We start from the raw sequence: 15319 nt of genomic DNA, 5'->3' as shown, positions 1-15319 counted from the left end.
ATGTGTACCGCGTAACCGATAGACAGCGGACATTTATTTTCAAAAGGACATCGATGATTGTAATTTCTCTGTTTTCGTCCGTTCGTTCGGTCCTTCTTCCGTTTTCGTATCATCGTTATCATTGTTATTATTGTATTTGTTTTTTTATCGCGTAGCGCACATTTTCGAATTTTAGCGTACACCAGACCCACGAAATTGTGCCGTCGAACGAAAATGTTTTTTTTCGGAAAAGTTCGACGAAGCGTTCGGTTTCTGGCTCGATTTAACGTGTCGCCGAAAAAGCTTTATTCGTTTGTTATGTTATTTAAAAAAAAAAACACGAAAAAAAAAAAAACATTTCCCTTTTTCTTTGGGAGGATTTCACTCGGTCTCCCGCGCGCCGGTAGAACTTCATCGCGTTTATCGACGGTCGTGAATCTATTTGAAAACTTGTAATAAAAGCTCGCAGAGTAATTGATAAAAGAAAAAAAAAAAAAAAAAAAAAAGACTCGCGAAAATGGTTCTTTGCAGTTAAATAAAAACGAAATCGGATAGATTTCAGATTAGCTGGCAACGATTGATTCAAGTCTACACCAGGAGGGTTGACATCGTGCAGTACCTACGCACACGCATGTGCGCACGCATGAAATAAATTGCGTTTGCAAAGGTATTAATAATAATAAGCGCGGTTTATACGCGAACGGATAAAAATTAGAGACGATGAGTTCTCCCGAAGGGAGCGTTAGCGACGATATAAAAAAAAATTGTATAAATATGTATGGCTCGCGAGTTACGGTATAGGTTTGCGCGAAGGGGGACGAAAATAATATAAATTTACCAAAGGGTTTGAAGGGGATGAAAAATTACGAGATGGCGAAAAAGGACATGAATAATCATTAAAAACAGGAAATAAAATTAAAAAGAAGAAAAAAAAAAAGAAAAACCAGCGAGTTGTTTGGCACTGATTAATCGCGAACTTAATTAACCTTTTACTGTACCCCTCGCGATTAAGCCTGCGAAAATAACGATTCGAAAAAAAACCTTTTTCACATCTCATGGCTGCCCGAGAATCGCAAGTTCCGCTTTAGCGGGAGCATAAAAAAACAAGGTAACGAAAAAAAAAAGAAAAAAGAAGAATGAATTTTCGAAAGCCCAAAGCTCTTCGGGCCCCGACGAAAAGGATAAAGTTTTCAATCCCGAGTAAAAAGTATATGTAAGAAAAGGAATATAGCGAAAATTGATTCTCACGAGCTTATACCATACTATACTGTAGGAAAAAACATTTTCCAGTTTATTATCCAAATCTGTAAAAAAAAAAAAAAAAAATGCTTTTCAACCCCCTCGGCTGACATGGAAGGGATTTTCTTCCTCTAAAAGGGCGGTAAAATTTAACAACCCGGTGCAATGTAGAAATTATCATACCTGTACACACGTCCAAGCGTACATTCTCGCCGTTTACTTACGTGCATAGATATATATATATGTATGTATGTTATATATGTACGTGTAAAATTTGTAGATCGCACGCAACTGGCCGCACTAACATAATAATACAAGATGTATAGCAGCCGTATCTACACGACGTGCGCACCGTAGGTATGCATAACACGTATACACCGCATAACTTTAACAACGATCCTTTTGCGTGCGAGAATATTTCCGGAGCGAGCCTTTACAAATGTAATTAGTGCGTCGCACGCTATCCGCAAAAACTTATTCGCCCTACGAGGGTCTCGAAAATTGTTGACGCGATAACGCGTAGGAAGAAAAAATGATACGAAGAAATAATTAGAAAATCTGACGAAGGGAGTCGCCGCTCCGTTTGATCCGAAAAGTCGAAAGAAATTGGAAGTGGGAAACAAAAAAAGCTCGCCGTGACTCCGCCCTTCGACCCCTCCTTTTTTTGCGTATTCGATATATTGTGGAAAACTCCGTTAGGCGGCGGCGGGAATTAACCGGAAATCAGCCATGGAAAAGGAGACGGGAAAAGGATGTTTCAAAATTTGAGGGTCGAACGAGGATACCTGTAGGTATATATCTTGTGTGTGTACACGTGGATGTGTATACAGAGGAAAGATACACATAAGGTTATGGGTATAGAGGGTGTAACATCAACCGCGCTATGCATCAATGTCGAAGAACCCCCCAAAGCTAAATGTATACATAGAGGCGTTTAGTATATATTATGTACTGTATAAGTGTATATCGCGTAAATATGTACTACATATATCGTATAACTTGATATCTTATCATAAGCACCTAGTGGCAATCAGCTTTCGAATAGAAGAGAAGGGAAACGTGGGGGGGGAGTGGAAGAAAATCGGGTGGGTGTATAACGTGCGGATATATATGACAATGGGAAATTCTGTGCAAGCGAATCTCCATTGTATCCATTATGTGACGTATCAAGCGAATACCTAAACTATCCAGGTGCCATTCCCCGGACAATTTAACGTCACAGCTACGAATTTTCAATAATTAAAGGAATAAACGACGCCCGCCAGATATCGCTAATCGTAATTGAGATCGCGTATCAACTCCAGATCGGACTAACGTGAAACTGGGCGAAATAGAGAAAAAACAAAAAAAAAAAGAACAAAAAAAAAACCGCCATTCTTCAAAGAGTCTGCAAAACGAATTCTGGCAAACCGTGTTTTTTTCTCAACGTCCGTACTTACCACGGTAAAACTTTTTCAAAACCATTTTCGATTAATTCGATTTATTTACGATCCGACTGGACTCCCCGTTACCCTACTTTCAATCGTCACTATAGTCTATCATCTGCGACATGTATTCTATTCGCCCGCCTCCCCGAGTATTATCGCCCTTTGTTGAATTTAACCCTTCGGTACCGCAAACACAGGGCGAGGTGTTATCCGTATTTGAAAATCGCGACCAATATTTCAAATGCAAAGTGGATTAAAAACGATGGATTCCTAACGACGTGTAACGCGACAACGACGGCGATTTTCTTCGATCGGTTTTCATTCGCCACCTGGCTGAAAAAAAAAACTTGTTCATTTTTCGACAAAGTTCATGAAAAATCAAATGAAAAAAAAAAAACAAAAAAAATGAAAATAATAATAATAAAAAAAATGTTTCTGTATACCGTGACACGTTTGCGGGGTATTTTACCCTCTTTGAATCGTTTACTTAGTCGCGCGCACGTACAGGTCCTGTGTACAGACGACGCTGTATTACGCCATCGTCGATGTACAGATACACGAGCTGCACGCCACTATTGGATCAGGGATTACATCGGGATGAACGGTATAAATCCCGAAGAGAAACAGCGACGCCACGATACAGTTGCGACACTCGCAACCCCCCCCCCCCCCCCCCCCCCCCCACCCCGTGGGAGTAAAACTCCGTTGATTCTGGTTCTGGTTCTGGTTCTCTGGTTCCGGTTCTGGTTCTGGTTCTCGCCACCACCACCACCGGCACCGCCGTCATTACCGTCAACGGGAGCAGAAACGGGAACAGGAGACTCTGACAGGAGGGAGCGTTTAGCGGCGAGCGCGCGACGGGACGCCTCGTGCCGAGCATCGGGTATTGATTGAATGGAAAAGGGGCGCTATTCGGAACGCCCGGGTGGAAATGACTGCCCCCATTTCGTACCCCTCCTCCCTATTTCTTCCCATTCCTAACCCCCCCCCCCCTCCTCCCCCCTTCCCACCCCTCTTTTCCCTCCTATTGTCAGCCGTGAACCGGGAAGAATTTCTCGACTTCCTTCTCACGCCGGTGTATAGGTATACATACAGCGCTCACCTATGACATATCTCGCGAAGATAGCGCCGGACTAGATTCGACGATCCTTAGATTATGCGGGGCTGACAGGGGGCGGGAGCTCAGCTTCCTTCTCCTAGCTTTTCTCCCCGGATTCTCCAGCGGGTTAACCGATCCGCCTTTTTTTATTTTCTCGGAGCGATTCTTGTAGCGCGTGTGCGCGCGCGGTGTACAGCCCGCGTTATTTATATCGTCTCCAACTGCCCCTTTCCGCTCTGTCCTTTTTTCTCCGTATCCGCGGAGTCGCGCCGCCGCCGCCGCAGCCGATGCAAGTTTTGAGATAGTTTTTCGAAGGAGGTTCTCGAGGGATATCCCCTGCGTACGATATAAATCGCAGCGGTAACCCCTGCGAAGGGTTCCGCGTTTAAATTTACCGACCATAACAGAGATTGGATCGCTTAGTTGGATTAATCGATGCCTTAATCACCCTAAAACGTAACGTAGATAGTGCAACCGAGAGAGAGGATTCCGAATCCGCTCTAGGCGCATATCGTTCTGCGTAGGTGTGCGTATAATGCGTGTGAGAATAGATAAAAGATGCGATCGTTGTAACGGGGGGTAGTTGCGGTTGACGGACGCTTCGAGGGGCCGGTTTTAGCCGAGGATAAGAAGCGCGTTACGTAGGGCAACGTTAGGAAAATATTTCTAACCACCGATAGTCGCTGCAAGCTTGTGCCAAAAAAACACTCGAAACACGATCGAAGTAACCTTCGACCTTGGTATCGTCATCGTCATCGTCGTCGTCGTCATTTTGGGATACCTTCTATAACCCTGAGCTTTATTTCTTTTTTTTTTACCCACCGAGTTATGTTTTAAATGGGAAATAAATCCGTCGGGGCAAATCGCTGCGAGCTCTGCAGTTTTCAGGTGGTAGATGATTTTTAGCGAACGGATCGAGAAATCAGAGTTTCGAGAACAAACGCAGGGGGCTTTTTTTCAGTCTTTTGTTTCGTTAAAAAATTTGCAAAGAGTCGATCGTCGGAGTTGTTTTTTTTTTGTTTTTTTTGTTTTTTCGATCTATAACCCACGGCTAAAGTAGAGTGAGTTTTACGCCGTCACGATATTCAAATTGGAGTTGTGCCTGCTTCGTAGTTTAGTTCGTTTCTGGTGAGAGCCGGAGCAGATTTCCCATTCAATGCAGAGGTACACTTACCTAGCAACCTACCTACCTACCTACCCAAGCCATTTAAGCAAATCGGAATGAGGTCGACTTTATTATAGCAGGAGAAAAAAGAACGTCCGTTAGGTTGAAAAGCTTCATAGGCTAATTCAGTGCAAGCTCTTTACTTTTATCGTGGCGTTTCGTTGTTGCGGTTTTTCGAAAACTCCGCAAACCCTTTAATTTTCAAATTGAATGCATTTCATAATGATATTTCGTTTTTTATTCTCCTTTTTTTTTCTCATCATTATTATCGTTCTTTCGTCGATTGTATTTCGAGCGAAACTGTAGCCTAGTTTGCACAAAGAGACCCGCGCGAGCTTTTATTCTGACTGAAAGAGAAAGAGAAAAAAAAAAGAAAAAGAAATCAGGTAAACGAAGAAGGGAACAAAAGAAGTCGGCTTTGTACGGGGCTAAAAATTGGGGTTGGGATTAGGTGTAGATCAGGTGGCACACAATTTTGTTAAATCAATTTACGCCCCACCTGCGCTTCGTTTTTGTCGCAGTTCAGTTCAGACAGCGGAGTTTTACTCCACAATTTGGTGTACCCACCTACCGATACCATCCGAAGTTCGCAGAGAGCAAATTTTCATTCAAGTTTCCATTTCGCGCGCGTTTGCGTTTCCGCGTTTGCCGATTTCATTTCCCTACACGCTCCGGTTATTTTGGGTAATTTAGGGATCGCGATTCACGCCTCAAGTGCTTCTTCGTAACGCGTGGGTACATAGGTGTGTCCGCATAGGTGGCTAAAACGGGCGTGTCCCAAGGATACGAAGAGAGGAAATATTTTCTCTCATGCGCATCCCGCGGGAGGTTCGGGGGGTGGGAGGGGGGGGGGGGGAGGTAGGGTGGCGAAGGTACTTTGAGAACCCTTATCCCTTAATTGTAGGGAATATGCGGACGGGATAGCGCACTTATTTGCTCAACTAAAACCCCCGCATATCTTAATTCCCCTTCACCCGTCCCCGTCGCTTCTATCTCGAATTATCCCCGTTTCCCGAAACCCCATGAATAAATATCTCACCCGCTCCGGAAAACTTCCTTCCACATAAATCCCGTGAACAATTTTCCAAAATTTACCAGCTTTTAACGTAATTATTACACTACGCGGGAAGTTGTTTCTTCTATTTTTTTTTTTCGTTTTTTTTGTTTGTTTGTGTTTTCGCCCAGCGCAAATATGCCTCTGTGCAGGTGTAGCGTATTCGGATCATTCGTTTACGGTTAGCTAGACACCTGAAGTAGTAATTCAAGCTTAATTACCTTCTGAATGTCGGACCGTTATATCTGGATACGAGTAATGGGGCGGTTTTTCGGCCGGGGGATGCTGCGGATGTTTCTATATGCGCGACGGTATATAGATCATATACCTACACGTATGTACGTACGTACGTATGTATTTTGCAGGCTCTGCACGAGTTTTGCTATGAGTTTGTAATTAAAATAGATGCGTTCTGAAGAGCGACTCGTTCATTAAATGGGACTCTCTTGCTCAATGCGCCGCCAGCTCTCATAGTCCTCGTCCGCCATATATTCGGTTTTTTCGTTTTTCTCATTCTTCTTTCGTTTAATTTTTTTTTTCCATTCGGACCCCCTCCAAGTTTCTAGTTCCTCAATCGATGCACATGGACTCGTTACTCGTTCATGCCTCATTCGTGTCGCACACCTCCTATCGTTACTCAAAATCGATGAAAATTTGATCATTTTATCCTCGAATCAATGTAACGGCGTTCGTCGAGGTTACGTTACCCTCCTTGCAAACAAGGAAGAGAAAAAAAAAAAAAATCGAAAAAGAGATAGGAAAAAGCGTAGGATTGATTTCATTCGTTCCCCTCCTGTTTTTACCGTCGCATCAATTATACACATAATAAACACGTCTATCCGGGAAAGGGGGGAAAATGGAGAGTAGTAATTGCACTATAGATTTTCATGGGGAAATAGGGTGAGGTTGTTTCGATCGATCGGTTTTTTTTTTTCGCCCCGAAAAATGGGCGTACTCTTTATACTGACAACGATACCCTGCAGCACGTACGTGCTATAGCAATCTACGTTCCGTTGCCCCTGCCCCTGCTGCTACTCCCGTTCTTTCACGGAGGGGGAATATTTTCATTCTCTACTACATTTTTACAACCTGTATATACCTGTTGTAATAACAACGATGATGCTAATGACAATGAAAATAATAATAACAGGTTCGCTTCGCACTGCAAGAAATTTTTCATTAAAAAGTAAATTTATGAATAAAAATCATACACACCTACGTGTACATGTATATTGTACGTATACATATACGGGTGGCTGAAATAGATCTCGTTTGAATCAGGGTGTAAAACTCGCGAGAGGGGGGTTAATTTTATGGTGGTTTACCAGCGCGACGCGTAACTATAAAATGAATTTTATATGCGTACGTATTGTATACGTGTACGGTACATGTGTTTATAGGTACGTAGAGAAAATGCACCGGTAGCTTTTTAAGTCGTAAACGAAATTCGAATTCTATTTCGGTTTCGTGTCGACGATTTACGATCCGAAAACCACGACACGCGCGATTACATCAATACTTACGTCGATCGATATTCTCGGTGTTCATTGTTTTTGTTGTTGTTGTTGTTATTTTTAATTTTTTTTTTTTTAATTCTCGTCCCCAATTTTGCCAAGTCACGTTTCTCTTCCGTTCTCCTCTTATTTTCGAAGAATTCGGAAGGGAAATGAGAAAATTGTCAAAAATAGAGAAATCGAAGGCGACGTGGTTCGCCGAGATTTTTTATCTCTCCCGCTAATTTCCCGAGATTTATAAATCTCTGCTCTCTTTGCTTGAGAATTTTTGTTTACGGAGATCGATGATGAATTAAAAATGAATTTTCATTATTCAGCGCAAGAGCGAATGCCACGGCACGAAACGTTCCGTTTTACCAGTTCAATCTTCTCTTCAAACACATAAGAAGAGCGACTGTACAAGTTTGCTCCCTAAACAATATTTTTCTCGAAATTGCCCTCTTTCGTTATGCATTCAAGTGTATAAAACGCGCAAACCGAAAGTACAGAGAAAAAAGAAAAAAAAAACTCGAGCGGATCCCGATAAAAACATTATTTTCTTTTAAATTATTCAACATTTGTTCGAACCGTCCGGCGGCGACTAGGACGGGTGAATATGTATGAGAATCATGAATAGCGACCCTAATTTCTCGAAATTTTCACTCCGTTTTCACGTTTCTCCGGTCATTCGACAATTACCCGAGAACAGTCTGCTTTATATTCAGCTTCCGCGTATATTCGAAAACTTTCTTCTCCCGCTATTCTTCCATCTCAAATGAAACGAGACCGAAAAAAAATTGATCCTTCAAAAAATGGCCGTCGTATCGAGCTTTCATTGCACATGTATGTAAAAAATAACCGCGAGAAGAAGACGAAAAAAGTGAGTGGCGTTCCAGCGGAAGAAATACAAGGGCGTCTATCGTTCGAGTCTAGGAGAGCGAGGATAAAGAATTAAAGAAGTGATGGGGTAGGAAGTAAAACAGGGAAGACCAGCCGCCGCTACAGGGTCGAAAATATATCGTCTACCGCCTAGCGTTGGTGGTCTAGTCCACCGAAGAAGGGTGTGTTCGGTTTTTCGGTGACTCACCGCACGGAGACCGATTCATCCCCCAATTTTACTCCCCCTGCTTTATCCTCCTTGGAAACGGGACCGGGAATTCCACCTCGGTATTTCCCGACTGATCGTCCGACTGTTCTCCGTCAATTTATTTACACTAATGTACCCGCCGCTTCTCGCATTAAATTTATTACCCACGGCGTCTGAGAAATAACAGTTTCGAAAATAAATATATGAATGAAAAGCTCACGCGCGTTCGATGAAACGATACTCCACTCCGTGAAATGCGATCGCTCAGGGTTTTTTCTTGAAAATCGTTTTTCAAACATAAAAAAAATTGAAACACGAAGATCGATACGCTTTCGACGAGGAAATTGTACCTCGCAAAACGAATTCGTTCGATCGCGTATTACGTATATCGATGAAAGATAAGGAATTTCGTGTCTGTTCGCGAGTGATATTATTTATTATCGTCATTACATCGTCATCGTCGTCGTTGCAACGTTACAGTCGTAGCTTTGATTTCGAGTACAGAGTGAAAGGTACGGGGTGTGGCCGGGCAATCAGTTCGGTGAATAATATTCACTCGTTAAACGTACGCCCGTACACGTGTATATACGTATGTATGTATATCCTACGTATCGCGAACGTAGAGGTATAGGTTAGGTATATATCGACGAATATACGATAGCGAATGGAAGGACAGGGGTGTGCAAACAAAGCGATATTGTACAATGCCTTGTTAGTTATTGTGGATAGAGTGAACATTATAGACGCGTTTAAAGCTCGCCACTAGACGGTATACACAACGCGTCCGCGAATACGAATATATATATATACATATATATATATATACATATATATATATATACAAACGTGTACATACATAATATGTACGTACGGTACGTTCGGTGTACGTGTAAAATAAATTGCAGCTAGAGCGACGTACCTACAAGTTGCGGTAAATTCCCATCTATCGATGTCCCCTGTAAACTTTGAGTAATAAAATCAAATATCCATCGAATCCGTATACAACCGCGTCTGGATTTACAACTAAAATATTATTGTTCAACTTGTTTGAATGCAAACTCCAGCTGAATCGAATAAATGTTTGCACACGTATTTTCTGTACACCTGTATACCGCACCTATGTAAAACGCGTGTACTGCACCGCGGCCTGTTGCGATTTAATCTTTCGTTATACGTGCGCAGCAAACCGGGGATTCCGTTGATCTGTTTTTCTTATTATTTTTTTTTCTTTTTCCCCACACCGCCGAAATCGCCTGGAAAATAATTAAAATTAGAAACGAAACAATCGTCGTCGCGTGAGATATTTTCGGAGTCACGGTAAGGTGTTTATTTTCGAACGAGAAATTACGGAGATTCGAGGGTTTCGGGTTCGGACCGCCACGTCCTGTAATGGAGTGAAACGATTTGTGGAACAACGGCGTAAAATTATACCCGCATAACTAACGAGGGGTGTGGGGTGTCGGGTTTGATTTACGTTTAACGGTCACCGTGGCACCGCGCGGTGCAAAAAAAAGAACCTCGGTATCGCGCTTACGTATGTACGTGCGCGTAGACGTAGACGTTGGTATCGAGTTATTTTGGAAACCCATAGCCGATCCAAACGCGTCGCAAAAACGAATGCATAAACGGAAATTAACAGGCTGCACGACTGCGATGCTCCACGAATTACACGAACCTCAATGCAAATAGAGCTTCAACGACCGCAAGTTCAACGGCAGGCGAAAGAACATCGATTCGAACGGTCTTCTGGCGTTCACGTTTACTCCTTTGGAATCGACAATTTTTTTCTTCTTTTGTTTTTTTTTTTGTTTTTAACTCATCGTTACGGTGACATTTACTTTTCACGCGGAGGCATAGAAATTATTGGGACGCGATCGAGTCTTGAGCTTTTTCGAATTTTTAATTTTTCTCGTTTTCACAAAGTGAAGTGCTTTTTGTAAAATTTTCGAAGAACCCGACGACGCCGCGTGTGCGTTCTTTTTTCGAAAACTCGTAAAACCTCGAGAGAACGAGAAGTCGCGAGTTTTTTTTCGAACGCTTCGTAAATGAAACGCGAAAGATTGAAAGCTGTTCGAAATAACGGTACCGCCCTACGCGATTCGAAAGCTTTCCGAAAACTTTCATCGGAACACGAGAAAAAATTTGGACTCCTGAAGGAGCCGGGAGCTTCTCAGATTCTTCTTATCGCGATACCGCGAAGAATTGAGAGCTTTTTAAACTTTGTTTCAAAGCCGAAAAAAGACCGAAGAATATCGGCTAGGTTTTTCGAACATTTCTCGGGACCGGACGAATCGAAAACTTTTTCAGATTTTATCGGTACGCGATGAATCGCGGTTTTTCGTCTATTTTATTCTCATTCTAACTCCTCGACATCTCTCGAGTGCTTCTTCTCGAGAATTTCTTCCGGAGAAACTCCAGAAGTGTTCCCTTTTTTTTTCTTCTCATTTTTTGCTAACCTTCTCTCTCGGACCCTCCGAAAGGTATTTCGGAAAAAATCACAACGCTCCACGTACTACGAATTCGGAGGGATCAATTCGTAGTTTATATTCCACTACTACGCCCATTTCGATACTTTTTTATTGGCCCTCCTAGGCTACCGACGTTTTTTGTCTGTATAGAAATAACCATCTCGGCTAGAACCGATCGGTAGATCAGGGGGGAAAAAAATAAGAAAGTAGCCAAGAAATAATAAAGGGCTTTGGAATGCTTCCGTTAATAAACATCATATAAGGTACGCGTATTCATCTTGTAACATAAATATATATATATATATATATATATATATATATATATGTATACGGTGCGCGGTCGTACATATGGGGTGCGATAAAAATAATCGTACAATACACCAGATATCGTAACGATTTGACGTAGAAGAAAATTTGGCCTAAGAATCGAAGTCGTCCGAGGTGACGAGGGGAAGAAAATCTGGAATAAAAATGAAAGTGAAAGTTTCAGATAAAAACGGAGAATTCGATACGGAATATTTGGGGAACGACCTCGGGCAGGTATCGCAACGGAGACAATCGGTATGGTCGGTGTTTTATTTTGGAAAGGGCAAAATATAATTTTCGAAGTATGCGAGGCACTCGGCGTAGCTGATTTGCACTTGTGGAAAAGTACTGTAAAATCTAGATGTTAAATTCCGTAGCGCAGTTTGCACCGCAGTCGGCGGCTACTGTAGACGGGTGTACACCGGCAGTTTTTGGTTCACCATAGCGCGCGCGTAACGTCTCTACAACACACTCCTGCAAGACTGGCAAACTTCCAATGGGATTTTCACTGAATCACCTCGACCCGCGCTGATACTGCTACCCCGCCCGACGCTGTCTGAAATTCGCAGAGTATTACCGCCGTCATATTTTCCTCCACCCAAAAAAAAGCAACACTTTGAAAAACTTTGTATTCCGCTTTCTCTTTCTCTCCGTCTCGCTTCCGACGTTTGTTTTTTTTGTTTTTTTTTCATTTTTTTTCTTAGCTCGAAATATCTGCTCGACCTCGTCCTTAAGAATCACCGTCAACTTTTCCGGGTCGAGATCCGCATCTCGGAAAAAAAAAGGGATTCTTAGAAAAAAAAACGAAAGTGCACTGAAAAAAAAACCGTTTCAGACGCTCTTTTGCTAATGGAGATTGTCCGATTCGAGGATAGCTGCATTTCCTTTATTACCCTTTTCTACTACTTGCTCGCCTACTTCTTTTTTGTTTTTATGTTTTTTTTTTTTTTCTCCATTTTCCTTTGCTTTTCATTCTTCGTAAGTCGTCTACATCCTTTGCCGCGCCGATCCGCGCGAGACAAGATTCTCCGATATTTTCTCGAGGCCTTCGGGTGCTCTCTATTCTCTACTTTGAAAACTTTTCTCTCCCCTCTTTTTTTTCCATCTTCTTTATTTTTTGGATCAGAGAAACCGCCACGCCCTCGCGTGCAACGACCGAAAAGTGGAACGCTATTTTTTATTTATTTATTCATTTATTTTTTTTTTTTTCCATTTCGCGATCGCGTATCACGGGAATTTCTATCATTTTTCGCGGATGGGTAGGTATTTTTTTTCCGTTCCGTTTTTTTTTTCCCCCGGTCCCCGACGCCGTGCTAGAACAGAAGTTTAGGGCTAACGATGCGTGATTTTTTCCGAACATTATTCGTGCGGCGTAGCGCGGCCATGTGTATCAACGCATCGACCGACTGACTCTGGATTTTATATGGGCGTTCAACGACCCGCGTCATTTCAATTTCAACCGATAAAGAACAATGGAGTCTGGGGGGGCAGTTATTGTGCCTCTGATAATGCCAGATTCTCATTGCAGTGTCAAACTGTTTAACGGAAAGCCGCGCACCGCGACCGGTTTCCCATTGTTTTGGTACGGGATATGAGGCGCGCTTCTGCTTTTGGCCGGTGTTACCTCCGTTCCCGCGGCAACGCGGCGGCTATTTTCACGAAAACTCGACCGTACATGATAATGCCGATGATTCTATGGGACGCGAAACTCCGAATCAAGTTCAATTACATCGCTCGTACGAATTTGGCGAACGCGTCGAGTCGAGTCGGTCGTGCGATTTTCGCTATGTGTGATGATATTTTTATTGTCTCCCAATGTTCATCGGGATGCGGTCTCGAATCGTACGGCTTTCACCGGTCTTTTGAAACCCGAAAATAACGGCGGACCGATTCGCCTCGCGATTTTTCTTTTTTTTTACATTTTCCACGCGCGAGCCAAGGGTCTCGATTGTCCGCTCGGGATATAATTTTGCAAAGTAGAATCTCGGCTTTCCCGCAGGACACTAATAACGTACCTTGATGATCCAGATACTCGGGCTTAGGTCTTCTTGCGGTTTCGTACCTAATCGTCTTTATATCTATATAATTATCGTACGTACCTGTGCGCGTAACGTATAGGTTGAATTGTATAGGTGGATCGCAACGCGGGATGTGTTCTACCCTGGGGAGTAAAACGAGGTCCGTATACCCGGCAAACTAATTAACGGGCAATCCTGATCCTTACCCTTATAATATCCCTTTTGCCGTTCTCTCCGCACTCTCCTTATAAATAGGCTTGCGTAATATTAGCGCGGGGGTTCCCATCGACGATATCCTCCGATCCTTGATTCACCCGCAACAATCGTACCTCCCGCGTATCGGGACATACGTCATCGAGCATTTTTCGTTATTTCCTCCCCCCCCCCCCCCGCCCCCTTCGATTTATTCCCTCGCCGCTTTCCCTCTCTCTCCCTCTCCAGACCCTCCCGATGCCACGTTGCCCGCGTATTTGTTAACTTTGCGAGGATTCGAGATTCGTTATTTATTTACAAAGAAAAATACAAAGAAGCCGCTGCAATGGCGAAAAATCGTGGAAATATTTCTTTGCCGGAGTTCTTCTGAATAGAGAGTGTTTTCCTCAAGTTTGAGAGAGAGGAAAAAAAAAAAAACGAAAAAAAAAACGAGAAAAAAAAAAGGACCGTTGTACCGGCAAAGAAAGCTGTTGGAATGAGGCGAGTTAAAATCTCGAGGGTCAGAAAAGGAGGTACGGTTCCGTACCAGGTGGACTTCTCGACTTCGGAATTCTTTAATAATTCAACAACACACTGACAAATTTAACGAGTAGTAAAGTAGGTAGAGGTATATACTTGTCCCGGAGAAACTAGACGCTCGCGTATAGGGTATACACGTACGGTATACATATACAGCGGACTTTCCATCTTCATTTTTCTACCTCCACTTTTACGTATACCCTTTTTCCTTTTTTTTTCGTCATTCTATATTTTCTTTTTCTCCTTTGCGCTGTCTGATCTAAAACCTGACAACTGCAATTTTCGCGACTCCTTTCTACCGCCGGCACAAAGTATATATATATACACACCGCATCCACGTATAGCGTGTGAGTCGAAAAATTTTCCACGAGAAAATACCGTTTCAAAATCCAATTTTTACCGCTCCTTCAGCAGCCTTTTTGCATAAATTCATTAGCTCTCGCAGACGATGGAAAAAAAAATTTTCACAATGAAAGAAAAAAGAAAGTAACCGCTCCCGAAACGAGAAGTAACGTGTATGAACTCGATTGGCTGGATACCTACTTCGCGTTGCACACCCCGTATAACGTGCATTATAATAAAACGTAGAGCCGAACGGCGCCAAAGTACCCACTATGCCATGTATAACGATACAGCTAATCTACATACTGATGCGTGTTTTAAACGGGTCGTTTTTCCCGATTATCTGGGAGCTTTTTAAATGAGTTTCATCACCTCCGCTTCCTGCTCTGTCCTCAGAGATTCGCTACGTTTGTTTTTCGTTCTTCGTTTATTTTGTCATTTTTAGCGTACCGATTTCCGTCGCGAAAGCGGACGAAATTTCGGGGCGCGTGAAAAATGTCGAAACTCGTTGATCTCCGGTGTGTGTATTATATCGCACAAGTGTTTATTTATTGGACGAAACTTAATCACTCGAAAGCTCCGAGGTCTTATCGTAACTTGATAAGGGTCATCGACGCTTCGGTTGCAGTCTATACTAACGAACTTAAGTGGTTCATCTTTAAAGCGTACACGAAACCCATTTGACACCATTATCTAAATTGACGCTTTCCCAACGTCTTCGTACCACGGGGTATGTATAGTATAGTATATAGCCACCCTTCTTCCGAGTGGTGGATTTCTATATTCGTCGTCCCGAACGAAGATCCCTTTGTAAACAGGAGAAGGCGCTTATAGAAGAGTGTTTAATTGCAGAGCCAAGAGCTCGGCGAACTTTTCTTTCCATTTTTCCCTCTCTCTCTCTCTCTCTCTC

General features: G+C 42.8%; 1 protein-coding gene across 4 annotated transcripts in view; it reads left to right on the top strand.

Annotated features, from left to right (window-relative positions):
- The window catches only part of LOC105689521 (protein tincar), a 63357-nt gene that overhangs the window by 21246 nt on the left and 26792 nt on the right, over positions 1 to 15319 (top strand). The window lies entirely within an intron of this gene.

The sequence above is a fragment of the Athalia rosae genome, chromosome 2 (genome assembly GCF_917208135.1).
Source record: "Athalia rosae chromosome 2, iyAthRosa1.1, whole genome shotgun sequence".
NCBI classification, from domain to species: Eukaryota; Metazoa; Arthropoda; class Insecta; order Hymenoptera; family Athaliidae; genus Athalia; species Athalia rosae.
The sequence above is the reverse complement of the archived record's forward strand: the minus strand, read 5'-3'. Positions and strand labels throughout refer to the sequence as shown.